The sequence below is a fragment of the Argopecten irradians genome, chromosome 2 (genome assembly GCF_041381155.1).
Source record: "Argopecten irradians isolate NY chromosome 2, Ai_NY, whole genome shotgun sequence".
Taxonomy (NCBI): Eukaryota; Metazoa; Mollusca; class Bivalvia; order Pectinida; family Pectinidae; genus Argopecten; species Argopecten irradians.
The window spans coordinates 56,461,562-56,485,930 of NC_091135.1; the positions used below are offsets into that span (position 1 = coordinate 56,461,562).

The 24,369-nt window shown below is 35.8% G+C and overlaps 2 protein-coding genes and 1 long non-coding RNA gene across 3 annotated transcripts in view; 1 reads left to right on the forward strand and 2 right to left on the reverse strand.

Annotated features, from left to right (window-relative positions):
- Positions 1–4,635, reverse strand: part of LOC138316024 (FMRFamide receptor-like) — a 39,930-nt gene extending 35,295 nt beyond the window's left edge. The window contains exon 1 of the mRNA XM_069257497.1: positions 4,496–4,635. The gene's annotated coding sequence lies outside the window, so the exon portion shown is untranslated. The remainder of the gene's footprint in view (positions 1–4,495) is intronic.
- LOC138316737 (CD109 antigen-like) overlaps positions 1–24,369 on the forward strand; it is a 491,941-nt gene that overhangs the window by 116,638 nt on the left and 350,934 nt on the right. The window lies entirely within an intron of this gene.
- Positions 18,587–21,022, reverse strand: LOC138316025 (uncharacterized). Its single transcript, XR_011207582.1, has 4 exons — positions 20,888–21,022; positions 19,757–19,836; positions 19,095–19,215; positions 18,587–18,796 (listed from the first exon to the last, which is right to left on the reverse strand). It is a non-coding gene; the product is annotated as an uncharacterized lncRNA (long non-coding RNA).

Sequence of the window (24,369 nt, forward strand, 5' to 3'; positions counted from 1 at the left end):
GTTTTCATTTTTCGCGTTTTTTTCGGTAACCATGGAAACATTGCTGAAAATATCATATTTTTGTACCAGGTTCGTTTCCGGAGCATAGCTCTAAAAGCGGTTGAGATATATGCACGGAACTCCAAAGGCACATTAGTCTTATGGTCTAGTAGTGCCTTTTACTATTTTAAGGTTTTCACTTTTTGTACTTTTTTCTGTAACCATGGAAACATTGCTGAAAATGACAGATTTTTGTGTAAGAATCGTTTCCGGAGCACAACTCTAAAACCAGCAGAGATATTTCCATGAAACTTCATAGACACATTGTTCTTATGGTCTAGTAGTGCCTTTTGCTTTTTTTCTGTAACCATAAAAACATTGCTGAAAATATCATATTTTTGTAGCAGGTTCGTTTCCGGAGCATAACTCTAAAACCAGCAGAGATATTTCCACAAAACTTCATAGGCACATTCTTTTTATGGTCTAGTAGTACCTTTTGCTATTTTTAGGTTTTCATTTTTTGCACTTTTTCTGTTACCATGGAAACATTGCGGAAAATATCATGGTAAATGGTAAATGTTACTTTGCAAAACTCCACCCATCTTTGTGTATATAGTCAAATATAAACGTCAAGGCTGTATACCTGATTCAACAATTGCAGCCCCGCTCTACTTGAATTATACTCCATCTTTCTTTAGCTCAACTTCCTTTTTCCTGTTTTTTTTCATACACATAAGTCTCCACAATCAAACTTACTTCAGCTTTGATATCTCCATTGGCGGGGGATCTGAATGACTATGTCCTTGTTATTACTGGACCTCGTTAACATAGATTGAGCTTAATAAAACTTTTTCTGTAGACTAACATTAGTAATATGGACAAATCTGAAAATTAGCTTGATCAAATGGTAATTTACAGAGTTATTGCCCTTTTCACTATTGATTATTTGGGCATTGTGAACACGATAATTCGAGTAAATATGCACCGAGCTTAATGGGCCACTTGTATTAAAATAGTTAAATGGGTTACAAATGCTAGCCATTTAAATGTCTTCAAATCTTTAATAATGATTGGTATGTACAATCATGTTCAGTATCCCTATAAGACCTCCTCTCTACCATTTTTTGACAAAATCATACAAAATATGTGCCAGTAAATGGTGGCCATTTTGGTTTTGAGACTGAAATAAAATGCTCTTGCATACGTATATATAGCTACACACCCACCACCCACCTTGAATTACTCCTGGGAATTATTGATGGAACCAGACAAATAGTAACTAACAAATATGTGGATAAATTCTCTTCTGTAGTCAAAAAAGTAGTCATTTGGAAGGAACAGAGACTATAATCCAACTAACTTACTGGTCTATTAAATTAAAAAAAAGATTAGTCTCTCAGAATTTAAAGCAGTTGATTTAATCTGTAGGTAGTATTGTTTATTGTAGCCAGTGAGGTATATAGAAATACTGTGATCAATGTGTACATGGTAAGATAGTACTTAATATGTAGGAACAAGTTGTCAAAGCCGATGCACAATATTTGGAATAAAAAATAAAATCATATGCTATACAGTGGAACCTCCCGAAACCGATCATGATCTGTGCATATAATTTCGGTCGGTTTAGAGAGGGTTCGGTTTGGAGAAGTGAACCGAATACCGATCATTACGATCCGAATTTAATCGATCGGAAGTCGTTTTTACACTAGTGTACCGCATGTATGGCTAGTGTTCGTTAAAACCGACCGATATTAATTGTTAATGTAAATGTTACCACAAAAGAGAGAATCATACGTTTAAAAGGAATGGATTACAACAATCTTGACTTTGTTACCGCTTATAAACGTAGTTTAGTTAGTTAGTTGCGTGAATGTTCTTGGGGATGTTCTCGTCTGCACTAACCTACAGTTTACATACGGCCGATCGCTTCCGGTTACGTCAAGAATCAAATTATATGGTCTAAGTACACGATGATCAGTCGATGCCGGTCATTATATGACATAGTCGTTTTCTAAAACAATACATGGCTTCGGCTTCTTCATACAGATAATTTACGTTATCCGACGACTACATAAGTAAATAAAAAACCCGTGTGATTTGAATACGAAACTTTCTCTTTATTACTAGCTCTGCTTGTTTTCCCACAGTAAACAAACCGCGTGCACCTGGTAGACCTTCGTTAAATATCTAAACAATAGACATTATTAAATAATTACACCCCCATCTCGGGTATGATTACCGTGTACCTATAACCTTCACATCTGTATACATGCCCCAGGACATGGCATGCGACAACTATGGTACAGGTACGTGTGTATTTCACGGTCGGTTGATCAGACCTCAATGCAATCTATCGGTGTCGCTCAGGTAAGGCCGGTTTTCAGAAGTGTATTTTAGTTACATTTGACTATTTCGATCTTCGGAATATTCGGTATTCGGAATTGGGAGGGATCAGTTTTGGGAAGTTTTATATACCATTAATAAAGAAGAATTAATTCCGTACATGACATCCATGTTCGGTTTCTAGAGGTGATCGGTTTTGAGAAGGTTCGGTTTTGGGAAGTTCCACTGTATAAGGAAATTCATTAAAATAGCATACAGTCCAACGGCGGTTATTACAAATACATGGGAATCCTTCAAATCCTTTTCGTATTATGTAGGTTTCATACTAACTGGGTTAACATTCGCACTCCAAACACAGAAATGAAACAAAAGGAGACTTTGGACAGGGATATACTACCATTTTATTGAAAATGTTCACCCCATGTATGTGGATTATCCACTGTTTCCACATAATTGCAGTACGTGTGTCGACACACGGCAGTGATGAATCGACCAACTTTGTTTTTGGCATTTCGCATTATGTGGGTTTTAAATAACACAAAAAGTACCCAGGGGACTCGAAAATCGTTTCATATTACCTGGGTTTTTGTACTAATCAATTCTTACTCATTTGGTAATAAATACAATGACTTTGAATACAATCTGCAATGGATTTCAATAACATTCACTTAAAACAGGATTTTGTACTATCAGAGTTTGCATTAAGTAGGTTGGACTGTACAAGCCCAATGTAGAAGTCTGTTGTTACCTACGCTAGATTTTGAAGATAAATGAACAAATGTTGGCACATCAACATGTAGACATTTGAATTAATATCTCAAAATTTCATAAGCATCACCTTTTTGTTAAAAATGGTGGAAACATTCACAACAAAAGGCAGCTGAGAAAATGAATAAAATGAGTAAATGGAGTAAAATAGATCATACTTTACTTTGTTTCGGAGACTAAAGTATAATCACTTTGTTTTACGGACTAAATTATCAATTTGCTTCAGGGACTATTTATAAATTACTTTTTTTTTGTGGGACTAAATTAGTCATTTCATGTTGAGGACTAAATTAGACGTTTCATGTTGTGGACTAAATTAGTCATTTCATGTAAAGGACTAAATTAGTCATTTCATGTTGAGGACAAAATTAGTCATTTCATGTTGAGGACTAAATTAGCCATTTTGTTTTGAGGACTAAATGAATAATTTTGTTTTGTGGAAACTTGTGGAAACTTGAGATGTTGATAGTTTATAAACAATGTCCACAGAATAGGACTTGAAATGATGCTGAGATGGCTGAGTATCAGAATACAGTAGGTCATACATGGAACCATAATCTATTTATTAAAGGATTTCTGTATCAACAGAATCACATATCATGTAGTTATATTAATGATGTAGATAGAATAACCAACTGTCATGTCAACTGGTGACTAACTAGGATAACAACTTACTAATCACAAGTCAACAAGTTGTATGTCCTCTCAATAAAAAATTCTCATAATAAATTGCAAATTTATGTGATTGTTGTCTCTTTTTTTCTCAAGTCCACTTTTGACAAAGTTAATTGCTTCCGATTGAACTGAAACTTGATCATATGTTACTCTTTACATTGTCAGTAGCACATGGACATACGACTGGGGAAATATTCTATCAGGTTCTAATTTTTGGGTGAGCAAAAAACATAATTGCATCGATTAAAGTTTGACAATGTTTATTCAGTCTATTCAGTCCAACCTAACTAAGATTACTTTGTACTATCATTTTATACATGGAATCAATCTTATGAAGAAGAATTTGTCCTGTTTATATTTTAAATGGACTTGCAAATATCACTTGCAAATCGGGTCAGACAAGACAATTAATTATGGGTCATTCCTGTTTCCATTTATTTAGGTTCTGTAAATTCTATTATTCTCTATAGACATAGCGTAGTTTTCACCATGAATTTGTGTTAATATTTTTCAAAGAGTTGAAAAACATGATTACAAATAAATCAGTCATTGCAATGTTTTATTTGAGTCAATTTGCATTGAAAGTTTTTTTTCAAGAGCTATTTTTTTCTCATTAAATGTTATAAATATCAAATTAAAATACATGTAAAAAGCTATTTTAAAAAATGAAATCAAACTTATCCAATTAATTGTTTTAGTAAAAGTGAATGATAAATAAATGATTACTTACTTGGTTTATGTATATATATATTCCTGGAGTATGAACGGTTGGTTTTCTGCTGAGGTAGATGAGAACGAGCCTTGCTCAGCCTCCGTACCCAGCACCTTCTGATACTGCTCTATGCTACTGGAGCTGCTGGTTGGCTGCTGCCCAGCTGATAATGAAAAGTGCCATTGTAAGATAAGGATTCCACACTGTTCTCTCTGATCCAATACTAATATTTCCAATCACAACAGATGTTCTAGGGGCATTTCTCTCAGCCATTCATCATTCTGAAATATTGTTTTGAAGATGCGCTTCTGATTCAAGTAAACCTTGAGGGGTTTTCTCACTTTCAATGATACTTTGAAAAAATAGCATGTTCATGTAAATAACAAGTTTTATTTAAAACCTTGTAATGTTTGCTGATAGATCAGGGAAGTCAGAAATCAATGATTAATCACTGAAAACATTTGTTGAACAGTTTCTACAACAGTGAATAAACACATGACATTCCTTGTTTCTTGGTGTATACTAGTAAGCACACGTGAAAAACATTAACATTTCCACCTCACGAGATGAAATATAACTGGTATTCATCAGGATACAAGGAATACTCTATTTATTAGATTTTTTTCTGGCTTCCATTGACAAAAGACCATCACTACTAGATCCCGCCAAAGATTATTCCACCGTTGCATTTTACAGAGTTATTTGCCCTTGCGATTATTACGTCATATTCTTGTGAGCATAAGGTCATATTTCTACACAAAAAATATGACAGCATTTTTGCGCACAAACTAATGACAAATCAATCAAAATTATATTTTCACTGTCAATGCTGCATTCTGATTGGTCAAAAGTGAGTCAAAATATCAAAATTGATATTATCACAAGCATGAAGTATATCGCTCTTATGTTCACCGTAAAATCTGATATTTCAATGCGAAAAATTGAATAAATATAACCTCTGGATCAGTACCTTATTGGAGATACAAAGAGTATGAATTGTGTTTATCTACTGTTCAGTGAGATATTGTTAACTTTCACTGTTGTAGTGAGATAAATTGTTTTATAAGAGTGGATGTTCACAGCTGACCATATATAGCCAATACAAATACTCTCTGTATCAATCTTTACTGTGTAACGTTTTTTTGTAATCAAAATCCCTGTTGGCAGTGCCAAGGCCACTCATAGATGCTGTGACTGAAGGACTCAAAAAAAGGAATAAAAGAATTGGTTTATCATTTATATTAAATTTAGTTAACATGTTGTAGAACATTGTATTTATATAATGTACAATGTTGAATTTTTGAGTTAAACAAAGTTGATTCAACCACCACAAGTTAAATACGTTTTTTTTCCTGAAATGACTGAAATCTATTTTATATATTAAAATTTCTTATTTCTGAAATAAGTAGATTAATTAATCCAATAAATCTGGTAAAAGTCTGAGTGCCATTTTCGTTTAATACATGTAAGTAATCTATATACTAGTACACATACTAATTACTGAAATTATCAATTTCATCAATGTCTCTTTAAAAGGAAAGAAAATGAGTTAATTAATATCCATTTAATAACAACAGAAATATTGCGATTTCCTTGTTAGAAAGACTAACATGCATATGGCTGCTTGCATGTGTATCACTTTGCTTTGCCGACTTTTGACTTATAAATCATGGCCAGATACTTTTGTCAAATAAAAAGTCATAATTTGGTTACCTTTTACAACAATCCTTTGATGTTATGGAACATTGTTGCAAATATGTTGTGTATCTTTGTTTAAACACGGCTTGAACAAATAGAACAGCAAGTGTTATGCAGTGCACTTTCATTACTTTCAATACGGTAATATAGTAATGATGTTTAAAGGGAGGCAACTCGAGCTTTCACATCTCTAGATGGAAGAGAGCGTAGTAATTTCATCAAATGGAATTAATGTTGACTAGAAATTGACACCACATGTATAATTTCTATATGTATTTGTTTGAATTGATCTTAGTTAAATAATTAAAAGGTAGCTATAAATAATTAATTCCTGCAATGAAAGGCCTAATAGCAATGACGTTTAAAGTGAGGCAACTCGAGATTTCACATCTCTAGATGGAAGAGAGCGTAGTAATTTAAAAATATAGTTCGCAACGTCAACCAAACAAATGACTTTTGCAAACACATTTAAATCTTATTTTTTGTGTAAATCATTAAAACAAACATAATTAATCATCATTTATAGCATCAATTTTGTACCATTCACCTAGATAGATAAACTAAGAAAATCTACTGCGGAGGAATAAATTAAGAAGGCGTTGTGTGTGATTTTCGGGAATACACAAGATCTGAACCAAGATCAAAACGAAATAGTTCTAAGTAAACATTGGAAAACATCACTGATTGCGTAATTGTATACATCGATTATCGTTGTGACAATTATTATATGTGTGTGTTTTATTATTTTATACCTTCAGTTAGGGTGTGAAAGTAACAAAACAGCATTTAATTTTCATCGCGGATTATTATTGTTGTTTTGATGTGCTCAGGCTTGCTTAGCGTACCTATGATTGCTGTTTCACAGCATCAAAAAATCCCTGTTGGCAGTGTTGGCATAAGACAATATTTGTAATAAATGTAGAATTTCCAGACAATGATACTGAGAGTATTGATGTAGAACTATGAAAGAATAGTTTTCTTGATTAGGAAACTGATAAAGATAATTGCTTTGTAGAAGTATTACCCCAAAGGATTAGCAGACACTTCAGGTGTAAATAGGACGTTATCAGTTTTTAGTACAGGGGGAATCCTTGTCGTCTGCTCGTGTACATATATCCTTGAAAATCTTTGATTAGTTATCACCACTCTAAAAGACGATGCATATTGTATCAAAGGTCAAGGTTAGCTCATAGGAAATAATGAATATTTCAAAGATCAAAATCAGATTGAAGATATAATGGCTAAGATAACAGTAAATGTGATAAGGATTGAAGATATAATGGCTAAGATAACAGTAAATGTGATAAGGATTGAAGATATAATGGCTAAGATAACAGTAAATGTGATAAGGATTGAAGATATAATGGCTAAGATAACAGTAAATGTAATAAGGGGAAAGATCGTAGTGTTGTTGTATTACCATAAACAGATTTTTTTTTTAATATTGCATTGACTTTGACCTTCATTCAAGGTCAAAGGAGTCATGAGTAATTAATCTTTTAGCTAATTTCTCTTAACTTCTCATCAGGCCAAGAGATGAAGAAGAGTTTTACCTTTATTCAAAGACGTCTGACAATGGTGCACAGAAAATTGAGCTTCACTAGCCTTCAAAGACATTTTTTAAATTGTTCAGAGAAGGCGTTTTACCTTCATTCAAAGATATATCTGACATCGTTTAAAGAAGGAGTTTCACCATATTGTTAAGTCATACACAAAACAAATTGTGATCAAGTTTCTATATGACCTCTATCTAGGTGACATAAACCCCTGATTGGTTTATGTAGTTATAAAGCGACATGACATCAGGCCTGTAGCATGTTGGTTATTGTTGATGTTACTCAAAGGACACCAGCTGAACATTAGAACAATTATATATGTATTGGGACCTTTTATGGAGATTAACATTCTAGACAGATTAAAGTAGCCCAATAAGGTGCATCTGCTACAGATATTGTTGATGAAAGGGCGAGTTTGGTATGCTTATTGAGATGAAGACCTCGCTTCAGAAATACTTAGTCAGTAAACATCAGACTTTCTGCCTATATATCTTCATGGAGAAGCACATGCACATCGTCTCTAGAATAGCAGCAGAAAACAAATTGGTTTGAAATGTGAACAATTCTTATGCTTTAGACTTCTATGAAGATAGATGGCAGTTATTCATGACAGCATATTTATTTATGGTTTTGTAGGAGTGTTGGTGATAAAAACCATCACCAGGCAGTCTTAACTGTCTGATCTGTGCCCCGTGTAAATTAAATTGGTACAGAAATTATTGATGTATGTTGAGTCCTGTCTGTACAGACAATTTGTAATAATTATGCGTTGGAGTTTAATCAATAAAGCATGTGTTGGGATTAAAGATTTTAGTACCACCCCTAGGCCTTTAATTGTAGTTACCCGGTAATATGTCACCTCTACTGCTATCAGTATAACCTACTATTACTTCAAAAAATTCCTGTGACGTCACCTATGGTGTACAAGAGAGGTCCAATGATGGCCATGAGTCCAATAGTTTACTATCCAATAGCATTTGCTGTTGGACGTTCAAATATCCAATGTTTCCCCTGGATAGTCAAATGTCTAGTGGTAAATGTGCATGGATGACATTAAAACACAATCACTTTTTAATGCTTCGCTTTTAACTGTGGTAGACTTTTGGTTTGTTTATTTTTACGTCCTATTAACAGCCAGGGTCATGTAAGGACGTGCCAGGTTTGTTGGTGGAGGAAAGCCGGAGTACCCGGAGAAAAACCACCGACCAGCGGTCAGTACCTGGCAACTGCCCCACATGGGATTTGAACTAGCAACCCAGAGGTGGAGGGCTTGTGGTAATATGTCGGGACATGTTAACCACTCGGCCACCGCGGCCCCAGGAATGAAATGTAAAATTCAAATATCGTGTAGGAAAAAAACAAACTTAACCCCAGAATATTGCAATAAATTCTTGCATAAATATATGCAATAATTTAAGAGTGAATATGTTACTGTGAAATACATAGTAGTATTGTAATATTAATAGGATTACTGTAAACCAGTTAACTTTCTTTTGCGGTTACCAAATTTTGCTATTTTTATTTCAAAACAAGTTCGCGAAGATAGTTATTCACAGATTTAAGAATTGAATGGTATTTCTTACCAACATAAATGATGGAGATAGTAATAAACTTTCACGAGTTACAGTAATCAGTGTCCCTCAGGTAAGTGGCTTCGTACGTAACTGTTCATGTACAATGAGCACTTTTATAAATACTAAATGTTGTATCAATGGTTTCAATATGAATCCTCTCTTTATGTTTTATAGGTCTTTAACCAATATCCCTTGTGTATGCTTAATACACATCTGTCAATGGATGGATCATCAAGGTGTTGAATAAAGCCCATTTTGGTGTAAAATTGGATTCTGTAGTTTTCTTTTGCAAACTTTATGTGTGAAACACAAAATGAATTGACTGCCATGCACACATTTCCATAGGTAATCGTTTGGTTTTTAAATTAGATTTATTCATTAGAATATTTGGTAGAATTGTATTCCCTTTTGCAAATATCACTGAAAAAGGAGTTTATTTCAATTGCAAATCTGTATTTGAATGGCCATAGGAATAAAATTCAAGGAAATTTATTTCTCAGCTACAACAGCATTTGTATGTTCTGAAACTAGTTGTGTGAAAAAAATGATTGGTTAGTACCCATGAATAATTGCATGTTAAATCCATTTTGATTTAATGACCATGTAACTGTGATATGACAAGTAGAATGCATTGTGTATCTAGCCTTATCTGTTAATTAAACTATAAAAAAGATAGATGACCAATTATGATCTAAAAACAGCAGGTTGGCATGTACATATACTTAACTATGGTCTCTGTCACTCAGCTGATGGGGCATGATTCTTTGGTTCAATTGTTAGAGCCATGGGTTTTCATGGCAGAGACTTGAGTTTAATTCCTGGTCGGGGTAGTTAATAGGAAATATGTATTTTCCCCTGTTCTTTACCATTGGCACCCATCTTAATAGGAAAGTGGTTGTTGAGATTTAGGAAAAACAGGTTTAAGTTTAAAAAGAGGGGGTTGGCATGGTATTTAAATATGTCCTCTCTATCACAGCTAATGGAGCGCTCTTCTATAGCTCTGTTGGTAGAGCCCTCCATAGGTATGTTCTCTCTGGTCTATTGAAGACTACACAAACTTTGTCTGATTTATGAATGTGTACAAAGGTCCGTTGCCTGTCGTCCGTCGTGCGATGATAAACAACTCACATTTTCAACTTCTTCTTCAAAACCTATGAAGCAATTTCAATGAAATTTTTTACAACCCTTCTAAGGTATAAGACCAATAAAAAGTGTGAATTATAAATTTGTAAAAAAAAATTGTAATTTTACAGTTAGAAGTTTAAGTTATGAATTATATGACCCTGGGGTCTCAAGTTTCTCCCTGGGGAGGGGGTTAAGTTTACTATAGTTTATTTAGGAAAAACACATTTATGAACATTATTTGCTTAGTTTTCATAGGAAATGAGTCAAACTGGGTTAGAATTATTAACCTGAAATTGCATTTTAACATATCATATCCATATTGATCCTGGCTGATGCCCAGGGGATGGAGGGGTGAGGCCATAAGGGGTCAAAATGGCTAAAATTTCAAAAATCTTATTTTAAATTCACAGGTTTGATGATTCATAGATTAAAAAGTCAAATTTACTGACTTCAAGGGCCTGATGGGCCATGATATAGTGTTAATTTGTCTTTGTTTCATTCTATATCCAAACTCAGGTGACAGTTAAGGCCCATGAGCCTCTTGTTGTTGATAGTTAGGTGCATGGTCTTCTCAGTGCGATCCATTGTTCTAACTTCCTCGTGAGTTCCATTGGTGTATAGAAAAGTTGGGAAGTATATTGCAAGATTAAGGGCAACCCTTAAATAAAGGCTTATTTTAGGTCTAGAATAACAGGGAGGCTAGCCAGTAGACATTGTGAAACATGATTGACAGTCATTGTTTTCTCTAATGACCCTAGTTCTACTGATTGGATTCCATGGTTGTTCCTGGCTATTGCTGGGGACAAAAATCTCCCCATTTCAATAACAGCCACACTATTTTACCTCATTGCTACCAAATATTCCTAACGACCCCCAGGTGCATTGCTTAAATTAGAAATGGAATCAATACATTTCATTATTTTTAAGACAATTAGTTGATATCAAATACATGCATAGCAACCTAATTGAAGTCAATACTGAAATAGAAAATGTTTGAGATGATGAAAGTTTACATTTTAAATTGGTCAAATTTACGTAAGCTGAGTTGATATGTTGATGTTGGCTACTGTAACCCTACTAAGTAGTAAGCTTAATGCTGCCTCAGAAAGGCGGTGGAGATCTGTTCTATTTATTTGGAACTCACAGATAATAAACACTTACAAATTAAGAAGATAATGGATAATTGATAATTAAAGTAGGACGAAGACCCACAGGGTCCCAATGAGAAATTTATTTCTGCTACTATTTGTATTTTATATATCTGTCTTTGTGTTTCTTTTATTTGTTTTAAGTTGTGGGTAACATTTGTACTTTAATGACATATTATACAAAAATTGTTTTTGGTTTTTTTTCATGACTGGTTTTGGAACCTGAAGGTGAGTGAACAATTTTTATTTCATTTAAGAACTTAAACTTTGGTTCCTCTTCATAAACTGTGAACAGGTAAATCAGTCTCTGCTTAATCTGTTTAAGTAGATTTAGCTTTTAAACACAATTGTATTTAATAATTGTTCAACATTGCCTCACACACTGTCAGCTACTGTCACAATCTGCCTACTGACCACACCAGCTGTGGTGTTTCAGTTTTTTTGCAGCTTTAATTGTCGATCAGTTTTGTCAAGTCAATTGTTACTAAAATGTATATCTTGCAAAGATTGATGAATTTTGAACAGTATCAAATCCATCTAAGATCACATTGATATAGAGCAATATACATAATTTGATTGAAATTGGATAATAAATACAGAAGATTGAGTTAGCGGGAGCCAAGAAATTATCTGTTTTGATGGTTTTAAAGTATTGTAACTCTTGCTAATATTGACGGATTTTTACCAGTGTTTGGCCTCGGGAAACAGTTTATAGGGTTGGTCCCAACAGCGAGGGAAGAGTTTTGACTGTTGACTGAAAAGGCATGAAACAACTGTTTTGTTACCTGAACTGCAATCTTAAACTGATCACTGAGCTTATGGCAAGAAAGACTTTCACCGAAAGAATACCAATATTTGGTTTGATTCGGTGCGCTGGTGTTTATGACGTCAACAATTGATACACTATTTCCGGAATATATAACATTCAGTCAGTTTAGTCATGTGACTTTCAACACCATGTGACTTTATTTTGGGCACATTTGAAACAAAATGGCAGCAAATGTAATGATTGTACACGGATGGAAAATTATAAATTATGACAGAACACTTAACATTAATTATCAAAACATCTTGTATTAAAATCTAAATATGCACGAAAATTGAATTTAGACACTTCACAAGGAAATGACATGTAAATTACGGCATCAAATAAAGCTGAGGCCTAGCAATTGGAAGTCAGCGGTATCTGACGTCTCACTCACAAATATTTTTTAACTTACCTGGGTACTTTTTTCACACAAAACATAACAATTTATCTTAGTTCCGTTATCGAGCAAATATTATCTACAATGACTTTTATTTCGACATTGCTATTCTCTGCCTGTAAGTGTCAGCGCCATGGCGGAAAAATGTGCCCTAAATTTTTCGCGGTCACTTGACCAAATCAACGTTTTCTACCTCCTAACCAGAAGTTTTCCTTGCATCCCGGAATCGGCATGTTATGATGTCTAACAAACAATCTCCCATACCTGACAGGGTTTTCTCCTATACCTGACAGGGTTATCTCCCATACCTGACAGGGTTTTCTCCTATACCTGACAGACGGAGTAGGGAAAAGATGGCTCACATGCGCTAGACAATGAGGTGACGTCATCAATGCATGTGGCGCCTATTGTCGACGACGTCATTAATTTTAATGCACTGCGAAGTTCCTATGATGGTGGTTTGAAATGTTTCTGAAAACTGCATTTTCATAATGTTTTTCGTGAAGGTATGGGAGAAAAAGAATCAAAAATGGGTCTTTCAAGTGGACAGGGATATCTCAACCCTCATGAAAGATATTGGCTGCCTCGGGTTGACCAGCCGAAATCTTTCACTCGGGTTAACACTTGAGACCTATGTAAGATTCTATTAATCTATCTCCTGTGGATTTACAACAAATATAAGTCTTACATTGCCCTCATTTTAGCATGACCAGGCTGCCTTTCGTGCTGCCATTTTATTAGCCACAGTGTTATTTGTGTTCCAATAATTGGGTAGCCCTATGATGGCTGTCAACTTCTGATGCTTTTGGAATTGACTCCTGGCAATTGACTGGGATATCGTAGCACAAATCTCCAAGATGTTTGGAAAAAATAAGCACTCAATTCAAGGTTACCATTGCTGACTAGAAGAGAGTGTTATGAAAGGAGCACAGATATTTATATGTAACTTTATCTACCAAATAAAACAGTAATGGACTCCAAAAAGGGATTAAGGAGTTAACAAATACAAAAACAGGATTGATTAAGAGGACTGCATTATGGCACTCTATATTAAAAGTTGACCTCAAGTAATGGTGAACTTATAGTCAATAAACGTAAATTTATTGTTTACCATATATACCCCCGTATTTTTGCGCGTATAGTGCGCATCCGCGTATAGTGCGCAGGTACGTTTTTGAGTTTCATTTTGGACAAAAAAAATTTACAAATAAAATCTCAGTTTTTGTATCTTCGTTCAAAACATTTTGCATTGACTCCAAACACTCTTGAAGAACAAAATCAAACGGTTCCTATTGTTTACCAGTGCTTAAAACAACCTTCTTTTCATTAACATTATCTGGCGAGAGGAGTTTGACACGATGATTGACACTTTGTTTACACAACGGCAGGCCTAGTTAGCTTGTGAATTGCCGATGACACTATAATGAGGATCTCAACAACGATGTTTTTACAATCAAATAATTAATCATACCTTGTGTAATTCCAAGTGGTATCAATCAAGTCTATTGTGTATCTGATAGGCATTTAGATTTAATCATTGTCCAAGATATTAGCTGGAAAGCCGACTGAGTAGGCAAATCAACCACAGGTGGCCGCCATATTTGAGTACTGACTGCACACTTTCTGAATTATTTCAATTAGTATTGAAATCAGGATGTGATCTTACAGAACCATTTCAAAAGTTGGTAATAAGAGTAAATTTTACAGCCATACCATTATTTATAGTGCCGACTGGTCAGTGTTAATGTAAGAAGGTTTTAGTTTCGTATTTAATTTGCTGGCTCTGCATGGGGCGATTACACTCACTTCCGTAAACATTTGAAAGTTAAAAAGTTTTTCACATGCTGGAGAAACATATTTATAAGGTAATCTGTTTAATGTGACGAATCAATTACACACATATATTTCGTTTCAAGCTCCAGACTATAATCCTTTAACCATTTAGATTTGGAGATACCTTACTGAAGATTCACGATTGTAACATGTGTCCGGTCATGAACACATGCATGTGCTCCCAAAACGGACATTCAAGGAATTAAAGATAGAAATTTCAAGTGATGTTTTCCTTTTATATTGAATATATACATTGATCATTGACTTAAAGATCCAAGTATTTAATCATAACCCTATCACGACAACATGTACAAAATGTTACTGCACTCTTTAGCTGGGACCTGCCGGTCGGTGATCATGACCCAGGACCTGGCCATGCCTTGTACCTGCATATAGTGCGCACCCCAACTTTTGACATGATAATTTATGAAAAAAAGTGCGCACTATACACGCAAAAATATGGTAGACAAAAAGGGAGAGTTACTTCTCTCTAAATTGTTTACCATATATAGACAAAAAGGGAGAGTTACTTCCCTCTAAATTGTTTACCATATATAGACAAAAAGGGAGAGTTACTTCCCTCTAAATTGTTTACCATATATAGACAAAAAGGGAGAGTTACTTCCCTCTAAATTGTTTACCATATAAATTATAGACAAAAAGGGAGAGTTACATCCCTCTAAATAGAAGTTTTATAAGGTCATCTTACCTTATCGTGATAGTCTTTTGTCCGTCATCATGCAACATTCATTAACATTTCCTAGTGAACATGATAACTTTAGTGAATATAAACTGACCTTAATGAAACTTTGTATGTAGACTAACATTGGAATGATCTTGGACAAGGTGGAAAATCAGCTTGATCAATTTTGATCAGTAATTTACGGAGTTATTTCCCTTTGCAACATTTCCTTTAAATCGCTACTAGTCATAGAGTTCTGCATGGATTGTAACCAAATTTGGCCACAAACATCGTTGGGGGAAGGGAAAGAGAACTTGTATAAATTTTGGCTCTGACCCCCCGGGGGCAGGAGGGGCGGGGCCCAATAGGGGAAATAGAGGTAAATCCTATAAATCGCTACTTGTCCTAGAGTTCTGCATGGATTGTAACCAAATTTGGCCACAAACATCGTTGGGGAAGGGGAACAGAACTTGTATAAATTTTGGCTCTGAACCCCCGAGGGCAGGAGGGGTGGGGCCCAATAGGGGAAATAGAGGTAAATCCTATAAATCGCTACTTGTCTTAGAGTTCTGCATGGATTGTAATCAAATTTGGCCACAAACATTGTTGGTGGTAGGAGAACAGAAATTGTATAAATTTTGGCTATGACTCCCGGGGGCAGGAGGGGCAAGAGGGGCAGGGCCCAATAGGGAAATAAAGGTAAATCCTTTAAATTGCTACTAGTCATACAGTTCAGCATGGAATATAACCAAATGGCCACAAACATTCTTGGGGGAAGGAGAATAGAGATTGTATAAATTTTGACTCTGACCCCCCGAGGGCAAGAGGGGCGGGGACTGATAGCGGATATAGAGGTAAATATTTAAATTCCTTTAGAAAAGAAACAATGAACCTGTATTCAAAACATAACTTGGCATTACAAACCAGGTGAGCGATACAGGCCCTCTGGGCCTCTTGTTACTGATCCTTGTGATCAGGATAACTTGAGTAAATATAAAATGAGTTTAGTGAAACTTTGTATGCAGACTAGAATAAGAAATATCTTGGGTGAAATAGAAAATCAGTTTGATCAAACGGTAGTTTACAGAGTTAAATCAGCTTGATCAAACGGTAATTTACGAAGTTATTGCCCTTTGCACTAATAATTAATTTTGGACTTTGTGAACAAGATAACTTGAGTAAATTTGCTTAGTGAAACTTTTTACGTAGACTTATATTAATAGGAAATTAGTTAAATGTTTTCAGAATTATCCCTATGAAATGGCCATTTAATCCTATTAAAGAGACAATTCACATAGGCTAATTCTAGATATAACCAAGAAGCAAAATATGGTATAAATGTATTGTTTTACATTTCTTATGAAACATTTAACATGAAATATTGACAAATTCCACGTCATTGTTTAGTATTTTAATTGATACCGTTGTAATTACAAATCGTTGATCAATATGATTAAGCAGGTACAAATATATATACGCTGTACCCATACCTGAGCCAAAGTCACGCACGTTAAACAAATGAGCTACATAGCCCTTGTTGAGGTGATAAAATGATTTATAGGCAAGACAATTCAACTAATAAGGTAAACACACTACTGTCAGAGCGATTTGAGCAGTTCTATATATTAGACAAAAGTTGCATTACTCTACGAGCAAGGGATAGGGTTAGGCATACAAGATGTTCGACCACAATGTGTAATGGCGGACAGCGAGCGAGTTTGAACTTCCACATGTATTTCACCACTATGGGCTTTTCTGGCATATCACCGTAAAACCGACTGATCTTATATCCATAAGAACTGGGTTTTTTTTCCCGATATATGTACAAATTTTAATGTTCTCTTAGACTGAATTGTCCCTTTAACAAATTTTCCATGACTGACCCCTAGGGGTCTTAGGGGTGAGGCCAAAAGGGGTCAAATAGGCTTAAAATCTTCTAGTCAAATCAAATACTCTTCATAGATGGAAAGGTCTCTAGGTCCTTTACAAAAATGGTGAATTTCATGGCCCTGGGATCTCAGATTTTCCCCCATTGGACAGGGGTTTTACTAAAGTTTACATAGGAAAAATACATTTATGAACATTATTTGCTTAGTTTTCATAGGAATACCCATACCGAAATAAAGTACAAAAAAAGTACACTAAAAAAAGGTAAAAAAAAGCATGCTTTTTTTTTACTCAATTTGGAACCGAACTTACCTCCCGGTTCCAAAATGAGTCAAAAAAAGTACAAAAAGTACTAAAACAGGCTCATAAAAGCATGCTTTTAGTACACTCTATTGTTTTACACCATACAGAAAAAGTACAAAAAAAGTACTCTGTGGGGGGAAAAAAGTACAAAAAAAGCACACATGACCGTGGCATGTGTACTTTTTTTGTACTTTTTTTCATCCAGAAAAAGTACTATAAAAGTACAGTACTTTAATAGTACTTTTGAAGGTAGGCCAAAAAGTACTAAAATAGTACAAAAAGTACAAAAAAAGCACACTGTGTACTTTTTTTGACCTTTTTTTCATCTAGAAAAAGTACTAAAAAAGTACAGTACTTTTTTTGACCTTTTTTTCATCTAGAAAAAGTACTAAAAAAGTACAGTACTTTTTTTGACCTTTTTTATCCAGAAAAAGTACTAAAAAAGTACAGTACTTTTATAGTACTTTTATAGGTAGGCCAAAAAGTACTAAAACAGTACAAAAAGTACAAAAAAAAGTACTTTGTGGCGGAAAAAAAAGTACAAAAAAAGCACACAGTGTACCTTTTTTGGCCTTTTCTTTTGTCTAAAAAAAGTACAAAAAAGTACAGTACTTTTTTTAGTACTTTTCTATGTAGACCAAAAAGTACTAAAACAGTACAAAAAAAGTACAGTACTTTTTTAGTACTTTTTCACAAGCTCAAAACAAATTATAAACTGTATGAAAAATTTACTACTGATGTTGGTGGAAAAGTACCAAAATAATTAAGAATACAATATGAAAACCCAGGTGTATTCTTTCACTAATTTCAAATACTATGATAAAAATCTTATTTATTGATGGTTATAGGTGCCTCAGCTCACCTAGATGGACCTATTAGTATCTCTTATATCACAGAAAAAGTTTAGCAATGTTTTTCTTAAATGAAGATGCAATTCAAGGTTGGTTTTTTTTGTTCAAATAGACTTGTCTTAGTTAGTGCAGTGTTTTTTTATGTGACACACAATCCAACCAAGATGGACCCACACATCAAGTTTAAAGATAGTACCTGGACATGGTAATGCACAGAAGAAACAAATAAATTAAGGGCCACACTCTGTTCAATATTTACAACACAGCATTGTATTCAGAGATAAAACATGTGTAAATTGTTGAACATTGGCATCAGGTTTTGTCACAATGTTGTCTACAATATAAATTTCAATATGTCAATGCAATGAAATCCTGTCCAAATCTTTTCCCCTTGATCACTGTCCAGTGCAAGTCCATTACATGCTGTTTTTCATTCCATTTTCCTGGCAGTGAAAGCCTGAAAAAAGACAAAGACTTGTGCTGGAACAATAATGTTTATGGATATATTAAAATGTCTTATTTTTTTGTTTGGCTCAAATAAATCTTTGCTTTAATTTTATACCATGCCATGTGTATGTATGTAACAACGTAAATTCCTCCATTTATTTTTCGAAGCACCCGCCTATATGAACGTACAATGAAGCCAGATACACTCCACACAGGATTACTGAGTTTTAGTGTCTAAAATGGCATCCATATTTTTACATAATTGTTAGTAATAGCAATCTGAAACCAGGATAGATTGAAATATTAACCTGCAAAAGTGGCTTGATGACAGCTGTGGATTTTCAGTCTCTTTGATGAGGTGCATTCATTTTCAGTCATCAGCTATTCATTTGTTTTTGTTGACTGTTTCTTCTTCATAATTACTGTATTCTGAAAAGAAAGAAAAAAAATAGGATGTGCAATATGGATACAGTGTGAATGCATATGGTACAATAGTATACTCATAAAAAGTTCACACATGGCTAGATTAATTAATCAAAAATAAATTTACAGAACTAAATTATTCTAGTGTTTTTATGTACGCATGGCGCAGCGCCGTGCCCTTTTTACCTGACGCCATGCCTTGATCTATAACCCAGCCCTGTTTGTCCCCAGTACAGTTTTACTAAACTACCAAAATACCAGGCAGTCGCTTGATAATTATGTAAACAAAAGAGGTGTTACCACTCCCTGACCCCTGATCAACACCCCAGTGACCCTACTGCCATTCTGATAAATGACATTTTTCTCAGAGTGTTAATTCACTTAAATTGTAAGTCTCAATGAAATCTTACTTAACAAAAAAGGAATGCAAAGGTTATGTTTAGATGGTAAAATAACTCTTTTTATAATGTTCATACATTGTGTATATCAGTCATCTTAAAATATTTAAATATTCACATGTTACCACCATCCTTTTATTAATATTTACCTGTTTAAATTAGGCATATTAATGTTATGTCTTTAACCAGTCTGCCCTCGATCATTATCACACACTGATCTGCAATTTGCCTGAAAGGAAAAATATGAGGTTATATATACATGACCTGATTGTATGGAAACACATGTATGAATGTGTATACACATTTAGATTTAATTGCAGGACTTAATTGACTGATGGACAGCAAAATGTAAATATGACAGGATTACATCATTGAAACATCATACTTTCTTGTCAAAAAAATGTTGTGAAAACAACGATATAATTGAATATGAGCATCCAAATCACACTCACATATTTAAGTTAATAATGTTATTTCATTACCCATGTTTTCAAGAAAACAAATATTATTTCCCAATCTAATTAATCACGATGAATAAAGTAAAGTTTTTAAAGATGCTCCACCGCTGACAGAGCATAAATGATATTCATTATTTGAACAAAAATTGATGTTTAATCGTGTATATATTTGTCTTATTAACACAAAAAATATACAAAATAATTTATTTTGCCTTTGGTACATGAGCATTCAGTACTTCATTCCGTATAGGATATAGTGCCAAGGAATTTTTTCGGGATGCAATTAATTATTTTTCATATTTTTACCTTGAAGAAAAAATTAGAAGCTCAAGCTTTTCCGTGGTGGTAATGGTGTAAAGTAAGTAACTTTTGTAACTGAAGAAAAATACTAAATCGTCTGTTTTTGGTTTTGATAGTGAAAAAAAAACATTTGTCGGTGATGGAGCATCTTTAAAAAAAAAAAAAAAACATAAAATAAATTATGTACCACTTAACGAAATTGTGGGCGATAATGAAGTGAAAATGATATGGAAAGTTCCAAAGTTTTTTAATAAAACTTGTGTCCAGATACAATTTGTTGGATGTTGAATTGATTTATAACACTTAAACCCCCCTGCCGTGTAAATTTTCTTGTGATTTGAAATTGGAAATGATGTTGAAATTTACAACTAAACGGCAATGAAATAATTGCCAAGCCCATTCAAAAAGAAAGCACAGCTATGTAAACAAAAAATGATGTCTAACTTATTTCATAAACTGGGTGTTTTAATTGCATCCAAATGCTTTCAGAACGAAGTAAACAAGTAAGAGAAATGAACTTACCGTAACTCCATCCTCCATCGGTACTGTGTTCACCAGCTAGAGTTTGAGGAGATCGATGGTATTGTAACAATAAACAAAAAATAAATAACCTCGTGTCTCTGTGCAAACATCCTACCTTCTTTCGATGTTGGCCCAACAGCCAGTTATATTTGTTTGTTTACATTCTGCAATCAGCTGACAGACGTAAACAAATATGGCCGCCAGCCAGCTGTTTCACATTCTGTGTTTCCCGCTCAAATAATCACGTGACAAACACATGTGGGGCCGCTTACGTCTTTCACAAAGGAATGCTGTACTATAATATTTCTAAACAAAATCTCTCAATTCCTCACGTTTTTATTATTAACTTAGGACAAGGAATAAAAAACGCAAACAAATGAACTGGTGTGCTGATAAATCCACATTTAGTTGCTGTATTACAAACAGACACATGTAGGCCTCTTACGTGATTCAAAAGAATGTTGTACGATCCTATCGTCTAAACCAAACCTCTTAATTCCTAAATTTTTGTTGAGAGTTTGTGATAATATATCAAAACAGAAAACATACGAACTATTATATTAATAAATCCACCTTTTGACGCGAGGTGTAAACCAATTTATAATCACGACAACAGAGTATTTGTAATAAGAACCATTTCCGGCATGTCGTGAAAAGATCGAGATTTTTAGCTCACCTGGCCCGAAGGGCCGGTGAGCTTATGTCATGGCGCGGCGTCCGTCGTCCGTCCGTCAACATTTCCTTTAAATCGCTACTGGTCATAGAGTTCTGCATGGATTGTAACCAAATTTGGCCACAAACATCCTTGGGGGAGGGGGAACAGAACTTGTATAAATTTTGGCTCTGTCCCCCCCGGGGGCAGGAGGGGCGGGGCCCAATAGGGGAAATAGAGGTAAATCCTATAAATCGCTACTTGTCCAAGAGTTCTCCATGGATTGTAACCAAATTTGACCACAAACATCCTTGGGGGAAGGGAAACAGAACCTGTATAAATTTTGGCTCTGGTCCCCCAGGGGCAGGAGGGGCGGGGCCCAATAGGGGTAATAGAGGTAAATCCTTTAAATCGCTACTTGTCCTAGAGTTCTGCATGGATTGTAACCAAAATTAGCCACAAACATCCTTGGGGGAAGGGGAACAGAAGTTGTATAAATTTTGGCTCTGATCCCCCGGGGGCAGGAGGGGCGGAGCCCAATAGGGGAAATAGAGGTAAATCCTTTAAATCGCTACAAGTCATAGAGTTTTGAATGGAATGTAACCAAATTTGGCCACAAACATCCTTGGGGGAAGGGGAACAGAACTTGTATAAATTTTGGCTCTGACCCCCCGGGGGCAGGAGGGGCGGGGCCCAATAGGGGTAATAGAGGTAAATCCTTTAAATCGCTACTTGTCATAGAGCTCTGAATGGAATGTAACCAAATTTGGCCACAAACATCCTTTGGGGAAGGGGAACAGAACTTGTATAAATTTTGGCTCTGGTCCCCCGGGGACAGGAGGGGCGGGGCCCAATAGAGGGAATAGAGGTAAATCCTTTAAATCGCTACTAGTCATAGAGTTCTACATGAATTGTAACCAAATTCGGCCACAAACATCCTTGGGGGAAGGGGAACAGAACTTGTATAAATTTTGACTCTGGTCCCCTGGGGGCAGGAGGGGCGGGGCCCAATAGGGGAAATAGAGGTAAATCCTTTAAATCGCTACTAGTCATAGAGTTCTGAATGGAATGTAACCAAATTTGGCCACAAACATCCTTGGGGGAAGGGGAACAGAACTTGTATAAATTTTGGCTCTGACCCCCCGGGGGCAGGAGGGCGGGGCCCAATAGGGGTAATAGAGGTAAATCCTTTAAATCGCTACTTGTCATAGAGCTCTGAATGGAATGTAACCAAATTTGGCCACAAACATCCTTTGGGGAAGGGGAACAGAACTTGTATAAATTTTGGCTCTGGTCCCCCGGGGGCAGGAGGGGCGGGGCCCAATAGGGGGAATAGAGGTAAATCCTTTAAATCGCTACTAGTCATAGAGTTCTACATGAATTGTAACCAAATTCGGCCACAAACATCCTTGGGGGAAGGTGAACAGAACTTGTATAAATTTTGACTCTGGTCCCCTGGGGGCAGGAGGGGCGGGGCCCAATAGGGGAAATAGAGGTAAATCCTTTAAATCGCTACTAGTCATAGAGTTCTGAATGGAATGTAACCAAATTTGGCCACAAACATCCTTGGGGGAAGGGGAACAGAACTTGTATAAATTTTGGCTCTGGTCCCCCGGGAGCAGGAGGGGCGGGGCCCAATAGGGGAAATAGAGGTAAATCCTTTAATTCGCTACTTGTCGTAGAGTTCTGAATGGAATGTAACTAAATTTGGCCACAAACATCCTTGGGGGAAGGGGAACAGAACTTGTATAAATTTTGGCTCTGACCCCCCGGGGGCAGGAGGGGCGGGGCCCAATAGGGGAAATAGAGGTAAATCCTTTAAATCGCTACTAGTCATAGAGTTCTGAATGGAATGTAACCAAATTTGGCCACAAACATCCTTGGGGGAAGGGGAACAGAACTTGTATAAATTTTGGCTCTGATCCCCGGGGGCAGGAGGGGCGGGGCCCAATAGGGGTAATAGAGGTAAATCCTTTAAATCGCTACTTGTCATAGAGCTCTGAATGGAATGTAACCAAATTTGGCCACAAACATCCTTTGGGGAAGGGGAACAGAACTTGTATAAATTTTGGCTCTGGTCCCCCGGGGGCAGGAGGGGCGGGGCCCAATAGGGGAAATAGAGGTAAATCCTTTAAATCGCTACTAGTCATAGAGTTCTACATGAATTGTAACCAAATTCGGCCACAAACATCCTTGGGGGAAGGGGAACAGAACTTGTATAAATTTTGACTCTGGTCCCCTGGGGGCAGGAGGGGCGGGGCCCAATAGGGGAAATAGAGGTAAATCCTTTAAATCGCTACTAGTCATAGAGTTCTGAATGGAATGTAACCAAATTTGGCCACAAACATCCTTGGGGGAAGGGGAACAGAACTTGTATAAATTTTGGCTCTGACCCCCCGGGGGCAGGAGGGGCGGGGCCCAATAGGGGTAATAGAGGTAAATCCTTTAAATCGCTACTTGTCATAGAGCTCTGAATGGAATGTAACCAAATTTGGCCACAAACATCCTTTGGGGAAGGGGAACAGAACTTGTATAAATTTTGGCTCTGGTCCCCCGGGGGCAGGAGGGGCGGGGCCCAATAGAGGGAATAGAGGTAAATCCTTTAAATCGCTACTAGTCATAGAGTTCTACATGAATTGTAACCAAATTCGGCCACAAACATCCTTGGGGGAAGGTGAACAGAACTTGTATAAATTTTGACTCTGGTCCCCTGGGGGCAGGAGGGGCGGGGCCCAATAGGGGAAATAGAGGTAAATCCTTTAAATCGCTACTTGTCATAGAGTTCTGAATGGAATGTAACCAAATTTGGCCACAAACATCCTTGGGGGAA